Consider the following 23,004-nt stretch of genomic DNA (forward strand, 5'->3'; position numbering starts at 1 on the left):
TATGTTCAGTAACAATACCATTCCTATCATCATTTGTTGTGAGAATTAAAATTGCTTTAATTCTAGAAAGCAGAATTCAAATATTAATTATTATGATGAGTGATAACTGTGGAAGTAGAGAGGAAGAAGGAAATGTAATGGTTTGGAAGACTGAATGCATTTGCAAGAGAAGGTTAGAAGCAGGAATTATAACCTTTGAGACCAGGAACTTGGTGGCATTTCTAAAACAATGAGGAAGTTAGAAGTGGTGTGTGTATTTGTTTCCTAGGCTGCTGTAACAAAGTGCCACAAACTGGGTGGCTTAAAACAATAGATGTTTATTCTCTCACCAGAGGCTCTGAAACAGAATCTGTTCCTTGCTTCTCTCCTAGCTTCTGGTGGTGGCTGACAGTCCTTGATGCTACTTGGTCTGGAGCAGCATAACTCCAATCTGTGCCTTTGTCTTCACACAGCCAACATTCTTGTGTGTGTGTGTGTCCAAATTTAATTCACCTTATAAGGACACCAGTCAGAATGGATTTGGGGCCCACCCTAATCCAGTAGGACCACATCTTGGCTTGATTACATCTGCAAAGATGCTATTTCCAAATAAGCTCACATTCATAGGTTCCAAATTCATCAGGAATTGGGGGAGCACCCTGGTTAACCCAGTGCAGTGCCTGTTTGGGAAAGGTGATCACAGGCTCACACTCAGAGAAACCTGATATAATAATTACTGGTAGGATTTTACAGAAATGAAAAGACTAACAGGGGATTCCTCTATGTTTTCCAAACAGAGCAAACTTTTAATACTTCTAGTATGAAAGGGGAAAGGGCTCTTCATTCTTTCCACTTGTCTTAACCATCATTTGGACTGTTTGCAGGATCCTAAAGAATTTTCTCTTTACAGCTTTTCCCCTCCCACTTATTTTGTATGTGAAGCACCTTCCAAAACTCAAGTTACTTTATTAGGTGTAACTGTGGGTGAGCAATTAAGTTTCTGCATCAGTGTGGCATCATCACTTTAATATCATCAGCAACAACCCCAGAAGTTTAGAGTCAGGGATTGCATTCCCATTTTGTTTGGTCAGCACATTGTTCAGTTTTTTATTTTTTTTAATTTTTATTTCTTTTTTGCAGTACGCGGGCCTCACTGTTGTGGCCTCTCCCGTTGTGGAGCACAGGCTCCGGACACGCAGGCTCAGTGGCCATGGCTCACAGGCCCAGCTGCTCCGCAGCATGTGGGGTCTTCCCGGATCGGGGCATGAACCCGCGTCCCCTGCATCAGCAGTCAGTCTCTTAACCACTGCGCCACCAGGGAAGCCCTCAGCTTTTTATTTTTAATTTGAACGTCTTTTGCTGGGGCACACAATCACTAGTTAAACACAAAGGTGCCCACAGTCTCTCCCTAGGTCCCACTGCCTTGTATCTGGTCCAGTCACACATTTATGGTACCCGCGGGAGACCTGGAAGCACAAGGTTGCCAGCCGTGATCTCCATGATCCCTAAACCCTATGACCCTGAAACTGAGACAGGCTGGGACCTGGGACCCTTTACTGGAGTGCTGCCACCTCGACAAACGTTTCCTCCAGTGACAGAATACAAAGAAACTATAAGGAACTAAAAATAAACATGAATGCCAGTTGGGACAAACTATGAACAATAAGATACAAAAAAGCCAAAACCCAGCTGCCACTTCTGAGATGTCCGGAGCAAAAGCAAGGTACTGCGCATGATCCCCGCACACAGCACCCCCCAGGGGGTGGGCAGATCACCTAAGCCACCCCTCCTGCCCGACCCCTGGACACACCCCTACACTCACCCCATTTAAGGAACCAGTTCGCCCCGTCTCCGGGAGCGAGCAAGGGAAACTGTTACTTGTTTTCACCCTCTCATGCTGCAGCACGAGTCCTGATAAAGCCTTGCCTGAATTCCTCTTGTGGCCTCTTCTCAATTTCTATTGATTAAAGAGTCCAAGAACCCAGGTCGGGCACAAAACCAGTCACATGACTTTACTCCATTTCACCCCAAATTCCCTTCCTTAACAATTAGGGGTTAGCTTTTTCCCTCGTTAACCAGTTGTTTTGTAATTATTCCCAGTTCAGCTTTTATCTCCCCAAAACTCGATTAAAAATAGCTTTGTATTTTGTATCCTCCCACAATACCCAGCCTCCCAATCTGCACAGAACAGACATTCCAGCGTCTGCTGGCTAAAAACAAAAGGGCCAGCAAAACAACATCCTGCAATTATTCTCATATTCCAGGGCTTGACACAGTGCCACCTTTAGAGTTGACAAAGGAGCTTCCCAACTTTAGAGGGCCTTGTTCTGGCCCTCTTTCATCTCTCCCCATCCAGCGGGGCCATGAGGCCTCAGGGCCAAGGACACATACCCACTTCTAGTCCATGTCCTCTCCCCAGCTTCAAGGCCATGCTCAAGGTACTTGAGATCCTGGAAAGTGGCCCCCCACCCGCTTTCAGGGCCTACATAGGCCCTTCCCCAATCCACCCACTTGAGGGTGAGCATGACACAGGTGTGCACATCCTTAGGCCTGAAAGGTAGCCAAGAGACAGACATGTGTGAGGCGTTGTGGACAAAGTTTGGATGTGCTGGCCTGAGTGCATGCAGAGCCCTTTGCAGTGTGCATGGGAGGTGGTGGTGACAAAGGGACACCAGCCAGGGGCTTCCATTTGTACTCCTGCTCAGGCCCTACAAATGTTAAGTGCCTCCCTGGCTTGACACACACATGGGGTTGAAGAGGTAAATATCCATGGCAACTACTCTTATTTCTCACTTTTACCCAGGACACACTCTCCCAACCTGGATATATTTTGGTATATAGTGATATCTACCCAGTACAGAAACATCTGACTTTTAGTTATTTGCTGAAAGAATGATAGACTAAAAGAGAGAGTACTTGTTTTCACCCAGGGTTTTTAAGAACTGAAGGAAACTTCAAAAGCAGGTAAGAATGGTTCATGCTATTTGCTAAGTATGCTAAGATTCTTCTGAGTTAGCCAATGCTTCTGGGCCAGCCATATCACCCAGGATAATTGGGAGTGATGTCATGGGATCACATTTAAATCAATATCCACCCTGAAATAACCATCATCATCCAGACACGTGCATTATCATAAAATGCATTCAAGTTAGGCACTACAGTGTGAAATCAATTTGACAATACTAATTAAAAGTGCATTTAAAGTATCTTCAAAGTAGCCATTACATCACACTTTATATATCCTCCTATAATCTAACCATTATCTACACTTTGAAATCCAAACGGAATCTAATGGGAGACGGAAATGAGGTGGCCTTGGCAGGGCTTTTACCAGAGTTAGGTTGTCCAAAGGAGAAACAAGATTAGTTATAGGCTATAGTGTGCGTATTAAAATGGTCACTTCCAAGACTTCCCTGGTGGTCCAGTGGTTAAGAATCCACCTTCCACCTGCAAGGGACGCAGGTTCAATCCCTGGTCGGGGAACTAAGATCCCACATGCTGCGGGGCAACTAAGCCCACATGCCACAACTAGAGAGCCCACATGCTGCAACTACAGAGCCCACGCGCTCTGGAGCCCACCCGCTGCAACTACTGAGCTCGCGCACCACAAGTAGAGAGAAGCTTGTGCGCCACAAGTAGAGAGAAGCCCACGTGCAGCAACAAAGAGCCCGCAAACCACAATGAAAGATCCCACGTGCCGCAACCAAGACCCGATGCAGCCAAAAATAAATAAGTAAATAAATATTTAAATAAATAAATAAATAAAATGGTCACTTCCATACTCACTCTCATACACTGAAAATTTAGTTACATTAGGTCTCAAGATCAGACGTGAGATGTTCTCTTACTGGTATAATATTGTGGGCCTAATGCCTGCTTTAAATCTTCTATGAAATTGAAAATTCAGTTCTGATTTTCCTGATGGAAACAGTGAGTATTTCCAAGCAGTCTGCTTAGTTTTCCCCTGCCCCTACCCCCATTTGAACATATATGGATGAATGTTTTTCCATGATGGGATGAAGAGGAAAAATTTCAACCTCTGGCAGATTAGCTAAGACTTTTTTTTTTTTTTTTTTTTTTTTTGCGGTATGTGGGCCTCTCACTGTCGTGGCCTCTCCCGTTGCGGAGCACAGGCTCCGGACGCGCAGGCTCAACGGCCATGGCTCACGGGCCCAGCCGCTCCGCGGCATGTGGGATCTTCCCAGACCAGGGCACGAACCCGTGTCCCCTGCATCGGCAGGCGGACTCTCAACCACTGCGCCACCAGGGAAGCCCCAGCTAAGACTTTTCATTATACTTTATGCAGAACTTTTGTGCCTGCAAATCAGCAACCACCCAAATCAAGAGTCCTTGGCTCATGTGTTTGCACAGTTTGATGTACATCCTCTAGCTATTCTTTTCCTCCTCTCCCTCCTCATTCTTTTTCAAATTCTGAATCTTCTTGGGTTTCTGGAGGATACAATTTTCATTCATCTACTAAGTTTTTAAAATCCAAATTCTGTCCTGCAGATAAGCAGGGTCTTTAACTTTCTCTATCCTGATTGTGACATCTGGTCAACCACCAGCTGGCATAAACTCACCTTCTGTCCACCTCAGCCTGCCCTCTTCCCCCATGAAGTACAACTGTGGCAGACATAAGACTAGTCAAGAGATTAGTTCAATTGGGATCTCCTCAGACATATACACATGCTCACCCATTCACCCTTCCAAGTGACCCCAAATCACTAGGCCATCAGATTCTGAAGCTGTTTCCAAACTGAAGCTGCAGCTCTCTATCATGGAACCCTCCCCTGCTCCTAAAGTCTGGTCAATTCCAGCCCCACAGGAGGAAATATAGTAAAAAAATGCATGAAAAGGATTATTCTCCTATCAGATCCGAGCAGCATCTTTAGGAAACAAGAAACAGTAAGAAAAAAGGGGTTGGTGGCATGTTCTTTGTTTTTCTTAAAAGACAATCATTTTCATCTTCTTGGCATATATGGTAGAAAATATGCACAGTGATTTTAGAATGACAATATTTACAATACAGCCTTAATACAAAGAAACTGAAGCATTCAGCTATTCCCAAAAAGCTCTAATATAAAACAGAAAGAATCTATAAATCTATAATATCCAGATTCTAGGGGATTATTTATTTATGTGTTTGCTTTTTTTGGTTTATTTTTGTGGGGAGTTAGTGGTAAAAAATGAAGGAACTGTGGAGGCTTTGAGAGACTGAGAGATGAGCAAATCTGAGAAAAAGATTTAGAAATGAAAATAATATGAGAAAACATGCTCTGAGCATTTTTAGATTCTTAAAACCTTGGGTTTTGGCACAAAACAGAATTTGTTGATGAACCTTCCTAACTAGCGTTGAAAACTGACACTCTTCTTAGTCTTGTACTCTGAAGTATGATACAGGTTACATTAATTGGTAAATCAGGTTATCTTTTTTGTTATGGCATATTAGTTATAATAATTACTTTCTGCTCCTTTAAGAATTCCAAGATCACCTTACAAAGGATGATTACTCTCTGATACAATAAAGGAAACAAATGAAGACCCAGCAAGTGGGCAGGAGCAATCTCTTCCAAAATGATCTACCATTGTAGCCCTACTTAGCCTTGATACATCAGAGAAACAAGAGCTAATTTAAAAATCATTATTATTTTACCTTAGTTGTTTTTTTTTTTAATGCCTCAAACATTTTGGGTGCTTGTAACCAAATAAAATTAGTCTGATTAAGAACTACCATGCCTATAACAATGAGAGTCTAATTTATTTTCCGTCTAGCATCAAGCAATGGAAACCTTGCCAGACAATGAAAATGAAACACTGTAATGCAGGCTAACAGGAGAAAAGCAAAAGTAACTCACCCAGGGTTTTCTAAAGGTTGCTGTCTGCTGTATCATTATGAAAATCCAGATAAGGACCAACTCCCATTTACCTAGTGATGATGTGACCTTCTGGAAAAACACGTCTCAAGAAAAAAGGCCTATCAAGATCCCAAACTAGGTTTATGGAAGCTAACAATTCTCATACATCACTCAGAGGAGCTTCATAAATATTTATCATTGATGAAATGGTAAAATCCCAATTATTAGACTTGCTCTTATTTCCCCTCCTCCAACCTAACTCTTGGATATGGCAAAGCTCCTTACTTTGTACCTCTAAGACTATGCAAGAGACAGAGACAGGGAGAGGGGGAGGCTAGGACTGTTTATGTAGAAACTGTGTGTCCCAGGCACTGCTCCTACCATTTTCATAAATGGCATTTCAATAAACAGTGTTGGGACTCGATCTTAACCATAAGGGAAAAAATCAGATCTGTATGGCACATCAAAATCAATCCCAGATGAATTAAAGATTTATATACAAAAAATTTAAATAATCAATATATGTCAAGAAAGTAAAGGTGAAAATTTGTCCAATATTGCATAGGGGAAGTTCAGATTTTTAAATTATAAACAAAATGTAAAATACACCATTAAAAAAAAACATGAAAAAACAAAGGCTTTGCTAGGCAAAAACTGTTCTAACATAACAAAGAATTTATATTCTTCAGTGAAAGAGCTATTGCAAATCAATTTTTAAAAGACAACATCAATAGAAGAGAAAACATGGAAAGTACAAAAAGGCAATTCATAAAAAGAGAATACAAGTAGGTATATGAAAAATGTTTCGCCTCACTATAATGAAAGAGTAGAAATGAAAACCATGAGGTGCCGTATTTTGTCTATTAGAGGGGCAAATTTGAAAAAACTCCAGTGTTCGTGGGAATATAAGAAAACAGACCCCTCACTCCAATTTATCCCTGCAGCACCTGTGCAGCAATATGAAGCAACAAGACAGCTTGGATCAACTTCAAAATGTGTCATGTCATCCAGAAATTCCAATTCTAGGATTTCAGAAGAAACTGTTGGACAAGTAGCCAAATATAAATATAATGGACAGTGATCACAGCATTAAACACAATAGCAAAAAAACAAACAAACAACTGCACAGTGGTAGGTGACGAAATCAATTAGTTATGGTGACTATACAATGGAAATAGTATATAGCTAAGAAAATCAATGTAGATAGTTACTTACTGACATGAAATGATGTTTCTAGTACAGTGAATGAAAAAGTAACAGAAAAAACTCGAGGGAGAACAGTAAAGGTGAAGAGGGTTCCCAGTGCTCAAATTCTAGGTCGGCCACTCACCTGCTGCCTAACCTTGAACCTCAATGACTGACTGTGAAAAATGGGAATGACAATAGTACGTGCACTTAAACCAGCGCTTAGCCCATAGCAAACACTCAATGAGTGTCAGTGTTACTTTAAGGTGAAAGTGATCTGGATTATTCTTATGCTTGCATACACACACACACATACATATACTTGTAAGTCATAATTATCGTCACCAAATGTTAATCACTGGGTAGTACAGATATAGTGTTTGTTTTTATTACTTATTCATAAAAGTAAACAAAATTCTATCCACATTTGGTTAGGAGCATCCATGTCTATCAGTCGTCAAAGTTTAAACCTAAGAGTTTTTGCTAAAAAAATTTTTTTTAAGTTTTAGTATCAGTTTCACTGTCATGAAGAGCAGGGACCCAGTCTGTTCTGTTTCCTCTGTGTTCTCAATGTGAGGGCTTCATATCCTGTCGGCTATTCTAATATTAAAGTTAACGATTTATATGAATTTTAAACTGATACTATTAATGCATCACTGAAAAAACTTCAGACCCCCAAGATAACTGTGGCAAAACATTCTCTGACAAGACTTCTGGCTGAAAGGTCTATGTTTATAAAATGAAGAATTGAGCTGCATTATATTTTTTTCCTAAATTTTCAGAAAAAATGGAAGAATCCTGCTCTAAATTGCTCACAGACATGGAGCTTATGACCCTGTGCTGGAAGCCAAATTGGGATCTCATTTCGACTTTGACAAAGATAAAATCTTATAGTTAAATTACATGTTTTTGTGGCTGATTTTTCTTTTTTAAAATGCAAATGTAAAAGTTGATAACTTTTTTATCCAACTAACTAGCAAAAATTAAAGTGAGATAATAACAAAATGTTGGTGAATGTCTGGGGAAGTTGAAATTTTCATGCATGGCTGTTGGGAACAATAAATTAGTACAGATGCTTTGGAGAGACTTTGGCAGTATTTATTTATTTATTTATGTATGTATGTATGTATGTATGTATGTATGTATGTATGTATGTATGTATGTATGTATGTATTTATTTATGGCTGCGTTGGGTCTTTGTTGCTGCCTGCGGGGCTTTCTCTAGTTGCGGCGAACGGGGGCTACTCTTCATTGTGGCGTGTGGGCTTCTCATTGTGGTGGCTTCTCTTGTTGTGGAGCACAGGCTATAGGCACGTAGGCTTCAGTAGTTGTGGCATGCGGGCTCAGTAATTGTGGCTCATGGGCTCTAGAGCGCAGGCTCAGTACTTGTGGCACATGGGCTTAGCTGCTCCACGGCATGTGAGATCTTCCCAGACTAGGGATCAAACCTATGTCCCCTGCATTGGAAGGCGGATTCTTAACCATTGCTCCACCAGGGAAGTCCCAGCAGTATTTTTTAAAATAAAAATATACATATTCTAGGTTGGTACTATATGATACTCTGCAATTATTTAATTTCTTAGGCATGATCACTATATTGTGGTTATATAAGAGAATGACCTTGTTATTAGAAGATCTGTGGCGGAATATTTAGGAGTGAAGTCTAAAACTTTAAAGATTCAGTTTTTTAAAAAACTTAAACACATACATACATGTGTGTGTATATTGGGATGGCCAAAAAGTTTGTTCGGTTTTTCCCGTAAGATGGTTCTAGTAGCACTTAGTTGTCTTTAACTTCATTAGAAAGAACTTTGTTAGACTGTATTGTGACAGCTGTCATATCAGCATGCATTTTAAAAGAACTTATCAAAATTGGTGAATTTTTGTCATCATTTTAATACTGAAGATGGAAGGAAACAAAGCAACATTTTCAGCATATTATGCTTTATTAGTTCAAGAAAGGTAAAAATGCAAGTGAAATGCAAAAAAAGATTTGTGCAGTGTATGGAGAAGGTACTGTGACTGATCAAACATGTCAAAAGTGGTTTGCAAAGTTTTCTGCTGGAAATTTCTTGCTGGACGATGCTCCACGGTCAGGTGAAGTTGACAGTGATCAAATCCAGACATAAATTGAGAACAACCAATGTTATACCACGCGGGAGATAGCCAACATACTCAAAATATCCAGATCAAGCACTGAAAATCATTTGCACCACTTGGTTATGTTAATCACTTTGATGTTTGGGTTCCACATAAGTTAAGCAAAAAAAACCTCTTGACCGTGTTTCTGCATGCAATTCTCTATTTAAATGTAATGAAAACGTTCTGTTTTTAAAACAAATTGTGACGGGCGATGAAAAGTGGATATTTTACAGTAATGTGGAACAGAAGAGATCGTGGGGCAAGCGGAATGAACCAACACCAGCCATACCAAAGGCCGGTCTTCATCCAAAGAAGGTGATGCTGTGTATATGGTGGGATTGGAAAGGAGTTCTCTATTACGAGCTCCTTCTGGAAAACCTAACAATTAATTCCACCAAGTACTGCTCCCAATTAAACCAAATGAAAGTAGCACTCGACGAAAAGTGTCCAGAATTAGTCAAGAGAAAATGCATAATCTTCCATCAGGATAACGCAAGACCACATGTTTCTACCAGGCAAAAAACTGTTACGGCTTGGCTGGGAAGTTCTGATTCATCCTCTGTATTCACTAGACACTGACCTTCGGATTGCTATTTATTTCGGTCTTTACACAATTCTCGAATGGAAAAAATTTCAATTCCCTGGAAGGCTGTAAAAGGCACCTGGAACAGTTCTTTGTTCAAAAAGATAAAAAGTTTTGGGAAGATGGAATTATGAACCCAAGGTAACAGTATTAGGAGGTGAGGCCTTTAGGAGGTGCTTAGATCATAAGGGTTCCACCCTCACAGGATTAGTGCCCTTATAAAAGAGACTCCAGAGAGTTACATTTCCTCCTTCTGCCATGTGAGGACACAGTGAAAAGATGTAGTCTACGAACCGGGAAGGAGGCCTTCACCAGACGCAATCTGCTGGCACCTTGATCTTGGACTTTCCAGCCTCCAGAACGGTGAAAAATTTCTGTTGTTCATAAGCCACCCAGTCTGCGGTATTCTGTTATAGCAGCCTAAATGGACTGGTGTGGGGGGCAGGGGGGTGGGGGAGAGGAGAAGGCAAATATAGTAAAATTAAATAATTGGATATTTTAGGTTTAAAACAAAGCAGGTGATTATTGTATCCTCTTTTAAATTTCCTACAGGTTTGAAAATTTTCAAAACAAAAGAGTTGGAGAAAAAAGTACCATATCTTCACGTGCACAAGGCAACATGCAGCACTACTGTTTGTTAATGTGAAGAAGTGAAAACTGCCCCCATGTCCAAAGAAATGTGTATTTGTTGGATGAGGTGTTTCATAGCAATGAAAAGGAGTGCTTTTCATTCTACTCTAATGGGATCTAGTGTAGAGCCACAAAGATGGATCTTTTCTTTTTTTTTTCCAAGTCTCTAAGTGCAGGCAACCTTCTTTTATTTTTTTTAATAACTTTTTTTAAAACATCTTTATTGGAATATAATTGCTTTACAATGGTGTGTTAGTTTCTGCTTTATAACAAAGTGAATCAGCTATACATATACATATATCCCCATATCTCCTTTCTCTTGCGTCTCCCTCCCACCCTCCCTATCCCATCCCTCTAGGTGGTCACAAAGCACCGAGCTGATCTTCCTGTGCTATGCGGCTGCTTCCCACTAGCTATCTATTTTGCATTTGGTAGTGTATATATGTCCATGCCACTCTCTCACTTTGTCCCAACTTACCCTTCCCCCTCCCCATGTCCTCAAGTCCATTCTCTAGTAGTTGTGCGTCTTTATTCCCTTCTTGTCACTAGGTTCTTCATAACCATTTTTTTTTTTTAGATTCCATATATATGTGTTAGCATACGGTATTTATTTTTCTCTTTCTGACTTACTTCACTCTGTATGACAGACTCTAGGTCCATCCACCTCACTACAAATAACTCAGTTTCATTTCTTTCTATGGTTGAGTAATATTCCATTGTATATATGTGCCACATCTTCTTTATCCATTCATCTGTTGCAGGACACTTAGGTTGCTTCCAAGTCCTGGTTATTGTCAATAGTGCTGCAATGAACATTGTGGTACATGACTCTTTTTGAACTATGGTTTTCTCAGGGAATATTCCCAGCAGTGGGATTGCTAGGTCATATGGTAGTTCTATTTTTAGTTTTTTAAGGAACCTCCATACTGTTCTCCATAGTGGCTATATCAATTCACATTCCCACCGACAGTGTAAGAGGGTTCCCTTTTCTCCACACCCTCTCACATAGATGGATCTTATAAAGCAGTGCCGAGTGAAAGATAAATACATAAATCAAAGGAGGTTGCCAAATGAGTCTTACATCCCATTTACTTCAACATTCATTTTTAAGTACACACAAAATGCTACTTCACAGTTACACAGCTATGAAATATATGGAGAATGGATTCAAAGAATCCATGGTGGCTACATACAGATGGATGTTAATGGGGGGGGGTAATCATGAGGGAAAAGGAGGGGCCATGACAGAGCTTAAAGATGACACTGATGAAAGCAATCCAATTCTGAGCACTACATCTGGGGAAGATTTTATTTTTATTTTCTTAACCTAATGGATCAATGTTTTAGAAAGGAAGAAAATGCACTCATCATAAAACTAGATTGTTCCAGGCCACCACCAAAACATCACAATGCGTCTGCATTGTGTTAGCAAATCCCAGAGAACCAGCCTTCCTCTTTCTTGCAGCCCAGGCCGGTCACCACTGTGTGTGCTGAGCTCCCCACCTTCTCACTCCTAACCAGTCCCAGGTTTCTCAAATCAGAAGCTTGGGTGGAAATTGCCTCCTAAGTAACTAATATGCTACACACACATTCCACAGGTCTCTTTTCTTTTTCATTATGGGAATCAAGCAGGGTCTTCAAGGCCATGACCCTTTAACAGCCCTTCATTTTGACATGGGTTATACAGCCAATGTAGAAATAAACCAACAGGATAGGGATGCCCCTTCCCCACAGCCACTGCCCTGTGTCTGAGGGTGAGGAGGCATGCAATACATGCATATACTGAAGAAATGAACGAATGAAGAAGTGAATGAGAAAGAAAGGAGAAGAGAGAGAGAAAAAAAGGATGATAGAAACAGAAAAAGAAGCAACCGACTCAGTGGGACTATGTGAGTTGAGAGAACCAGCCACAACTCCCAGACTTATTATAGCCAAGAGCATAATAATTCTGGCCCACTGGGAAAATAACCAGAACCTGATGTGTATCAATAAAATCACAGTGAAGTCAGAGAAGACCACCTTGGTCTTCCCAGTGTTTTCATGGACCAGGGACCAGTACAGACATTTTGCTGAGCACTCTCACTCCATAATGACTCAAACAATGTTTCATTAAGAATAAAATATTGGTTAGCAGGGAATACGAATGGCCCACATTAGGGAGCCTTTCTGGCAGGGGATGAAACCGTCTTTTCAAGGACTAACCAAAAATATGATAGAAAAACAAGAGGAGGCCTGGAATAAATGATACAAATAAATGGTACAAAGAAGTCAGCCAAGTTTAAAAGTGTTCTTCCTCCAGTGGAATAAGAGGTGCAGTGGTTAATAGATAATTATTTCATAGGAGAAAATGGCACCACAGAAAGGCAGGCTACCTTTCATTTTCATCACTCAACTAGACAATCCCTAATCAAGAATGAAGAGGGAAAAAGACATTCTCCAAAAACCCAGGGTATCATTTGCACAATATTTTTACATTAGCAATTAATAATCACATATTTGAGGGGGGAATCAGAGGGACCTTAGGGATTATTCTACCGAACCCTCTCATTTTGCCAATAAGCTCAGAAAGTTAAATGCCTCCCCTGACGCCTTATAACGATTTAGAACCACAACATAGGACTCCAACTCCAAGTCTCATAGTTTCCACATGGCACCACATCATTCCTCCTTTATAATTCTTCAGCCTCTGAAATCTAAGTTTCCCAGTCTCTGAGGCTTCTGTTAGGAAACTATTTTTTTTATTATTCTTAAGAAAATTAAGAGTATTTCAACCTAGATTGTATAGTTCATAATATGGAAGTGTTATTAATACTCTCAGGTGTGATCATGGTGTTTTGTTTTTGTAGAAGAATGTTCTTAATTAAGAAGCAGTAGAGATGCCATGCCATGATGTCTGCAACTAACTTTCAAATGGTTCAGCAAAACGGAATAGATAGATATAGACAGGTAGATAGATAAATATAACAAAATGTTTAAAATTATTGAATTTAGATAGACGAGAAGGGGAGTTCATTATACCATGGCTTTGATGTTTTTATTTTTTTAAATGTTGCATAACAAAAATGAGGAAATGTAGATATGTTTTCAAAACTCATTATTTTAAAGCATTTCCAGTTTTAAGTAATAGACTTCAACTCTGTGCCCAGCTGCTCAGATACCTCATGTGATACAACTAAGCAGGCCTTCCAGGGGAGGGGGTTTATGGAGTTCCCAGATAGTATGTCTAAACCTAATTACAGCAAAATCATGTCTGGAAAGTGTGTGTAGGGAGTGGTAGAAACCAGGTGAGATTGTCCACTCAGCATAGATGAGACCTTGGACCCAGGTGTCCTGCTTGCAGCTCCTCCCATAAAAGGCTGGGGTGGGGATGGAGACTGGGGCCTGCCTTCTATAGAAAGGCAGAAGAAGCCTACAAAAAACAGAATTCAGACACTCACTACCTTTGTTTTCCTCTGTATTCTAAAGCAGCAACTTCACAGCCTCTAACCCCATGTTGTATCTCCCCTAGGAAGTACCGGTAGTGAAAATGGAAACCTTGCCCCGAGCATCTGAGCAGGTGGACCTGAATATCTGGGTCTTGTCCGGTGCTGCCTGCCTTTGTTCTTTCTCTTATCTTTGAGCCTGATTTAAAGTCTGTTGCTCTCACCACTTTCACATGAACCAGAAGAAATACTGTCTCTTGGGATTCTTGGCTATGACTCCACAAATTCCTCTGAGCCTCAACTCGTATTACTCCAGAGAGCTGCCTCAGCCAGAATGATAATTCTCAAATGTTTAGTCTTCCCTCCCAAAGCTTTCACAAATACAAACTTAGATCAGAATTTTTTCAGAGCTTTTACACAAAGATTTAAACAAGCTTCACAAGTGTCACTCTGTACCCATTATAATATATGGCATTGTTCCCTCTAGGCCTCTAAAGGCACCTCCATGCAGGGCTGACAATAAGGATGGGGTGTGGTTAAGCTGATCACACCTGGTCTCATCCATCCCTCTCTGTAGGGTCAAAATACCTTCCCAGACTAGTTGAACAAACTTGTTTACTGCGATACAGAAATCCCTCTGTAGAGGCCAGAGGTAAGAAATCTTTTAAAGGGGGGGAAGGGTGAGGGTGAATCAGAAAAAACACTATAACATGCCAAGCAAGTGATACCAATATTTCGCAGTTTAACAAATGTTCACCCATCAACAGAGGAAGGGATAAACAAAATGTGGTATCCACATACAATGGAATATCATTCAGCCTTAAAAAGGAAGGCAATTTCGATACATGCTGCAACACAGATGAATCTTAAAAACATTATGCCAAGTGAAATGGGTCAAACACAAAAGGGAAAATATTATATGATTCCACTTATACAAGGTACCTACTAGCTAGAATAGCAAATTCATAGAAACAGAATGTAGAATAAAGGTTTCCAGGAGCTGGGTTAAGAGGAATGGAGAGTTATTATTTAATGGGTACAGACTTTCTCTTTGGGATGATGAAAAAGTTCTGTAAATGGATAGTGGTGATGGTTGCCCAATATTGTAAATGTACTTAATGACTGAGTTGTACATCTTAAAATGGTTTAGTAAATTTTGCTATATATATTTTATCACAATGAAAAATTGTGGTGCTCACTTCGGCAGCACATATACTAAAATTGGAACAATACAGGGAAGACTAGCAGGATGACACTCAAATTCGTGAAGTATTCCATATTTTTCTAAAAATATTGAATCATTATGATGTACAGCTGAAACTAATAATAATATTGTAATCAACTACACTTCAATTTTTAAAAATATGTTTTATAATAAGTGTTTCCTAACACTTAAGTCAATACTCAGCACAAAACTCAGGAAGCTAGGATGTGATTCCATTTTCCTTCGGCTAGCTAACTTATTAGTACACTAACAAACATCAAATCTATATCTTATTTTCCTGTTGCCTAGTTTCTACCTGTCAAAAGGGGCCTTACAGAGGGGTCTTTCTTTCTTAGGAAATCTCTCATCTTTTGCACTGCTTCATCCTTCACTTTGGGATAAAGCTCAAACGATGTATTGGGTACATACCTTTTGGTCAACCCAATATTACTGACTTTCTTTGGAGGATTTCAAAGCTTGATGTACTAGGACATTTTCAACCCACAGTCAAGATTTTAGCCACATGAATTAGCCATATATGTATTTAGAAATAATTCCTTCTAACATCCTATGAGTCTGTAGATGTTTCTGGAATAGCTGCTTATGGGATTTCGTTAGAAAACTTCAGCAGTTGTAAAAAAGTAAAATCATAGGCTAACACTATGTATTCAGAAAACTCAGAAACCACTGAGTTCAAATAATTGAACAAAATTCGACAATAGGATCTTGAGATCCAATAGTGTGAATGGCTTTGTGCTAGGGTCCTGAAGATACACCATCCCTTCTCTCAAGGACACTGTGTGAGTAGGCAAGGCATCTAACAACACATCATTTAAATAAATTTAGAAAGTAGTGTGTGATTAAGTGCCACATTGAATGGAACAGATAAGTGCTACGGAAAGGCTAGGGAGAAAGAAAGAGTAGAGTCTGAATAGTCCTAACAAGGACGGAGCACCTAAAGTGAGTAAGGAATGAGGGCTAGGAGCAAGGAAGCTACTTGAAGAACACAAATGAAGGGACAGAATCCAAAAGAATTATCACATATGAGAGAGGAGGAGGAGAAAAAAGGGGGCCACGAAGCTAGAGTAAGGCATTTATTCTAGGAAGTAGAAAGTAACAGGAAAAAGGGAGGCAGGAACCTACTGAGGTAGTGAAGAGGGAGTGGTCTGAATGATTCAAACATTCAAACACTAGCATCTGGCAAAAGTCCCAAGTGCCGGCACACACCTATTAGCTACCAAGTTCTGCTCGAAATTTTACAACAAAAAATACCATATTTAAACAACAAGGTCCTACTGTATAGCAAGGGAACTATATTCAATATCCCGTGATAAACCAAAATGGGAAAGAATATAAAAAAAAAAAAGAATGTCTATATGCGTATAATGGAGTCACTCTGCTGTACAGCAGATTGGCACAGCACTGTAAGTCAACTATAGTTCAATAAAAAAAAAAGTTTTTTTAAATACCATACTTGTGTCTATTGGGTAGGTGGTGAGTTGAGAGGTGGTATTAAAATCTACACATGCTTATGACAGTGTGTTGTGCGTATAAATATTTTTTTAAATGCCATACTTGTTTCATGCTTGATTCAACCTATCTTTACAACAATTCTTGACATTAAAAGCTAAGTTTTTAAATTGTAAGATCAAAAAACTTTATGTTTATAATTTTTGTTTTATTTTTCAAAATGAAATTCCAATTAAGCCACCCCCACCCCCAGTATTTAGTATAAAATATTGGGACCCATTCTAATTAGAGTCACTTTAAGTAGTCTTTTTCCTAAATCGACCATTTTCAGATCATGGGGCCTCCTATAGGTCTTAACTAGTTTATTCCAGCCCCAGCCAGAGTTAGAGCCCAATACCAGATTACTAGGCTTCTAGGAGCAAACATTGGTAGCTGTTATCAAATGCCCACCAACCTCAGAGTCTGTGTGAAACCAATCGGACATTTGGGTTGTTCCCACAAATGCAGTTGCTCAGTGGCAAGGGATTAAAGTATCAAACTCTCACCAGATACTATTGCCCCGCAAATGTCAACCTAGGGACTAAAACCAAACAAGGAAGAGATTCGTGGGTCAAGGGGACACCATCGTCTCAACAATGGAATCTAATATAGATCCTTTATTCTCTTCAGAGCTCATGCTATACATTATCATTACGAGAGAGGTTCTGAATCAGTTTCCTTAGAATGTGAGTCTGTTTCCATGGTGACAAGAGTGTGCTCCTTTAAACCCCAGGACAAATGAATGGAGCATTCAGTAAGTCAGGCAATTTCTGGGTATTTTCAAAGCCTCAGAACAGACAGATAATGGCTCTAAGTCTTCCCAAACATCGATTCGTTTCATTTCCAAGTGCAGAGGAGGCCAATGATGGAGAAATATATAAGAACTGCATCTCAAACCAATATTGACCCTGGATCAAGTGTAAAATAAGCCTGATTCTCAGAAGGGCTTATCTTCTCAAATGAAATTACACTGGCTTCACCCTGGCTGGCACTGACATTCCAATTGTCATGCACTCAGGCAGAACACAGCAACAGGAAAAAAATTTTTTAACGAGATTCTTCCTATCAATCCAACTGAAGTGGTACTTTCTAAATACCAAGGAGGGTTAATCTCCTATTTTCAAATGGTGATGATGCGCTCAAGAATCTAAATAAATATTTTTTTAAAGTCTATATAATCCTTTCTTTTGTGAACTACCTATTAGACAATTTTCTGTGGAGTGCAACTTTGGGTCTTGCCACTATATATGTTCGTTTGTTAGAGTTCATGTAGAATTGCTTTAAAGAAAGACCAGCTCTACTTTTTTTTTTTTTTTTTTTCCTATACGCGGGCCTCTCACTGCTGTGGCCTCTCCTGCTGCAGAGCACAGGCCCCGGATGCATAGGCCCAGCAGCCATGGCTCACAGGCCCAGTCACTCCGCGGCATGTGGGATCTTCCCGGACCGGGGCACGAACCCGCGTCCCCTGCATCGGCAGGCAGACTCTCAACCACTGCGCCACCAGGGAAGCCCCCAGCGCTACTTTTACAGACTCTTGGCGAAACTTGACTTGAAGCTGGATGGCCATGGATTAGGAAGAGTCTTGTCAGGAAGTACAATTTTCACAAAACAATGTTAAACCCATCCCTCAGCTCATTTGATGTTTATCTTTAAAATATGGATCTGCCGTTTTTCAACAACAGAAAACCCTCACCAGACAATATGCCTCAAAGTACCTTCCATCAGATCCTTATCAAACTCTTTTCTCGAGAAATGTCTTCAGATAATTGTTTGAAGAACACACCTTCAAACAACCAGGATTGTGGTTCTCAATCCTGGCCACACTTTGGAATCATCTGAAGAGTTTAAGATAGAAGATCGGTGCAAGGTGGGGTCCAGGCAGGATATTTTAAGAAAGCCCCCTGGTGATTCTAAGGTATAGCCCAGGTTGAAAATCACTGACACGCAGAGGCTGTCAGGATGGTTAGACCTAATGAGCTCTTTTTAAAGCCTTATTACTACGCAAGTTATACACAAATATATTATATATGAATATATCTTTCCTTATTTAAAAAGTTAAAATAGGGCTTCCCTGGTGGCGCAGTGGTTGAGAGTCCGCCTGCCGATGCAGGGGACACGGGTTCGTGCCCCGGTCCGGGAAGATCCCACATACCGCAGAGCGGTTGGGCCCGTGAGCCACGGCCACTAAGCCTGCGCGTCCGGAGCCTGTGCTCCGCAATGGGAGAGGCCACAACAGTGAGAGGCCCGCGTACTGCAAAAAAAAAAAAAAAAAAAAGTTAAAGTATTACATCTAAATCCTGCCTTGGCCACCTCCACTGCTCCGCCCCCCAAACCCCAGTCCCTTCTCAATGATGGGTGTTCTTCCAGAACTCTATTTATTTGCATACATATGTATTTTCACAGATATATTAGTGAGTATACATATATATGAAAATACATGTACATTTCATTTTTCAAAATATTTTTTTAATTAATTAATTTATTTCTTTTTGGCTGTTTTGGGACTTTGTCACTGCATGTGGGCTTTCTCTAGTTGCAGCGAGCAGGGGGCTACTCTTCGTCGCGGTGAACAGGCTTCTCATTGCCGTGGCTGCTCTTTGCTGTGGAGCACGGGCTCTAGAGTGCAGGCTCAGTAGTTGTGGCTCACGGGCTTAGTTGCTCCGCAGCATGTGGGATCTTCCCGGACCAGGGCTTGAACCCATGTCCCCTGCATTGCAGGCAGATTCTTAGCCACTGTGCCACCAGGGAAGTCCCTCAAAATAATTTTTAACATGTGTCATACTACACGTATTATTCTGCTGCCATGTTTTCACTTAATAATATGCCTTTGAGCTCTTTCCATGTGGTACTTCTCAGGCTCATTATTTGTAACTGGTGCACAGCAGGAACATGGCATAGTTATTTTTAGTAGCCATTCCTCTAAATCCATGCCATCCAATATGGTAGCCACTAGCTACAGGTGGCTATCGAATACTTGAGTGAAGCTGGTATGAGCTGAGATGTGCCATAAGTACAAAATACATGCCAGATTTTGAATACTTACTAAGAAAAAATATCTACGTTATCTTGTTAATAATTTTTTAATCTTAATTGTATGTTGAAAGGAAAATATGTTGGATATACTGGATCAAATAAAATATAACATTAAAATCAATTTCACCTGTCTTTACTTTTATTAATGCAATCATTAGAAAACATAAAATTACTTACGTGGCACACATTGTATTTCTATTGACGGTTCTGTTTTAAAAGATGGGCATTTAGGATATTTGCCGTTCATCTGACATTACAAAGAAAGTGCCCCCATAGCATTCTTACACATCAGTGGCTCTCAACAGGAAGCAATTTTGCTCCCCTGGGCACATTTGGCAACGTCTAGACACATTTTTGGTTGTCACAACCGGGGTTGCCACTGGCATCTAGTGGGTAGAGGCCAGGGATGCTGCTAAACATCCTACAATGCACAGGACAGCCTCCCAAAACAAAGAATCGTCTGGCCCAAAATATCAGTAGTGCTAAGGCTGAAAAACCCAGTTATGCATGAATCCTTGTCCACATATGGAAGTGTTTCTCAAAGGTAGACCTGGTGCTTCCCTGGTGGCGCAGTGGTTGAGAGTCCACCTGCCGATGCAAGGGATACGGGTTCGTGCCCCGGTCCGGGAGGATCCCACATACCGTGGAGCAGCTGGGCCCGTGAGCCATGGCTGCTGAGCCTGCGCGTCCGGAGCCTGTGCTCCGCAACGGGAGAGGCCACAACAGTGAGAGGCCTGCATACTGCAAAAAAAAAAAAAAAAAAAAAAAAAAAAGATAGACCTGAAGTCAAAAAATTGCCTGTGCTTCTGAAACATTGATAGACACCACAAAACTGCCCTCCAGAGTGGATATGCCAGTCAACATATCTCATTAGCGGTGTGTGAAAATACTCAAATTAATCGTTAAAGAATAAATAACCCAACCAAGAAAAGTTCAAAAGGCTTCAAAATGTCCACTCAATATTGTAAGTTCTTACTCTCATCACCAGGAATGACAATACAACTCTAAGTCCCAGAGTTTTAAATAATATTTGGACGTTTAACCTACTCCCACCCTCTTAAAAACTGTCTTCTTTGCTCTCAGAACATAATTCATTTGGGGTCCTAGCATAGTTAATTTATAACTAACTAAACAACTAACTAGTATATCTCTCTGCTTTTCAACTGTGGCTAAAATTTGAATCTTGGGAGAGTGAACTGCAAATCTCAAATACTTTGCTAATGTTTAAAAAATAACTTGTATTTATCTTACACCCTCGTCCAGAGCCCTAGAGCACTGTCTGTTTTCCCAGCAAATGTCACCCTTGGAATGACCTTCATGTATAGTAACTGATAATACAAGCCATGTGCCAGGACCAGGTGTTTGTTCTCCAATGTACCATATATTTTTAGTTAGAAACGATCCTGCCAAACAAGGCCGCACGTAGAAATACATTATAGATCTTACTCTGTTAATGCAAACCCTGAGGTAACATTGATTTGAAATGCATTGTTCCTATACTTACATTTTACCTACTCTTTTTTAGAAAACAAGATTATTAACCTTCTCCAATTTTCAATTTCCATATTTACAAAACTGCAAACTGTAGCAAACATGGTTCATGTTCCAAGTTCTCCACATGACAAATGTAAGGTACTCTACAGCCATAAAGCTTTTTAGGAGAACTGTGACTCTTATAAGCTTCCTCTGTTATGAACTCCTCATAAAGAACTAATTTTAACTTTCTTCCTGGAGTGAACTTGAATCATGAATTCATTCTCAGTATGAGAGCATGCAAAATGAAACACGTGCTAGAAACAGTTACAATTAGTTCTGACTTATCACCATTTCTCCCCCACAGGTTTTAAAAAGTATGTTTTGGGGGGGCAGTTTTCAGAGTTAAAGTATTCAAACTGTGGCCAGCAAGAACTATGATGACTTTTACCATGTCTTGGTCTAAACTGATACTTAATGACTTTCATATTTGGGGCCTAAAAGATTCCAGAAAATAAAAGAAAAAAGAAGGGGAAGGAGAGGAGAAAGACAGAGGAAAGGCTGGACTGGAAACTCCTTGAGGAAACAGCATCATCTTTCTTGTTTATCACTTCATCCACAGCTCCTAGCCCAGGTCTCAGCATAGCTAACATGGTGCAAACACATGATTAAAGAATGCAAGATAGAATACACACTACCGTATATAAAATAGATAACCAACAAGGACCTGTAGAGCACAGGGACCTATACTCAACATTTTGTAATAACCTATAAGAGAAAAAAATCTGAAAAAGAATATATATGTGTGTATATAGATATGTGTATACACATATATATGTATAACTGAATCACTGTACACCTGAAACTAACATGATACTGTAAATCAACTATACTTCAACAACAACAAAAAAAAAGAATGCAAGATGGAGAAAAATAATTACCCAGGTTAAAAAAAAAAGCACTCAGGTTATGGAGGGGTGGGATGGGGAGGGTGGGAGGGAGGGAGACGCATGAGGGAGGGGATGTGGGAACAGATGTATATGTATGACTGATTCACTTTGTTATAAAGCAGAAACTAATTTAAAAAAAAAAAGCACACAGGTTAGACTAAAATACTGGTTCAGAAGCACAAATGAGGATCTGGCCAAATTGGCAGTACTGGATAGGCTGGCGGGGGGTAAGCAGAGCCCCAGTCATTCTGAGGAGGCAACCCTAACTGTGCCTTCTGGGGGCGCAGCGGTGGGTAGGGGATAGTCAAGTCTCAGAATCGGTCGGGGGGCCCTTTCTTGTTCTGCCACTGCTTACCCTTGGCAGCCTGCTCAGAGCAGACAGGCCTGCGCCCAGAAAACCCTTTTTGGCTGCCTGGTGGAGGCAGCAAAGATGCAATTTAGACATTAGAGTGGCCCTTCAGAAAGCCTTCATGGGATTCAATTGGTAAACAGAATGTCACACCACTTCTGAGAGCAGCAGAGCGCTCTGCTACTTGAGTCTCGTGGAACTTCACATCAGACAAGTTCGCCAATGCCCAGGCAGAAAGGGCCTTCCTTTTAGCCGAGCCTTGATGAGGAACCCAAGTCCCATATGCCCACTCCTTATTTCGTTAAAGAGCTCTACTGTTCCAGACGCATCTTAAGCTGAATATCCAGCCTCCTGTATCTCTTTTACCTGTTTTTTATTTTAATGGGGTAGAAAAAACAAAGTTTCTTCCCCACAGAAGGTGGATTGAACTTACTCATGCTATTAACATCTTCTGAAACATGTCTCAGGCATGCTCTTTTCTTGATCCTGGCAGTGAGGTGGTAACTAACAAGAGGGGCCAAGAGGATCATGGTCCTGTTAGCACAGGGGCATTGAGGTCCCTAGCACTTGGGTATCTAAAATGGCACAACTGGTAAATGGAAATACACATTGCCAGATGTGGCTGGTGCTTTAGCTGCTCCTCTCCCTTGCTGGAGGGGCTAGAATTGTCCTGCCCAACAGGTTTACTGA

General features: G+C 40.5%; 1 protein-coding gene across 1 annotated transcript in view; it reads right to left on the bottom strand.

The window, feature by feature from the left end:
• GNA14 (G protein subunit alpha 14) overlaps positions 1–23,004 on the bottom strand; it is a 201,626-nt gene that overhangs the window by 116,810 nt on the left and 61,812 nt on the right. The gene's annotated exons all lie outside the window — the stretch shown is intronic.

Source organism: Mesoplodon mirus (genome assembly GCF_964341445.2).
Source record: "Mesoplodon mirus genome assembly, chromosome: 1".
In the NCBI taxonomy this organism is placed as follows: Eukaryota; Metazoa; Chordata; class Mammalia; order Artiodactyla; family Ziphiidae; genus Mesoplodon; species Mesoplodon mirus.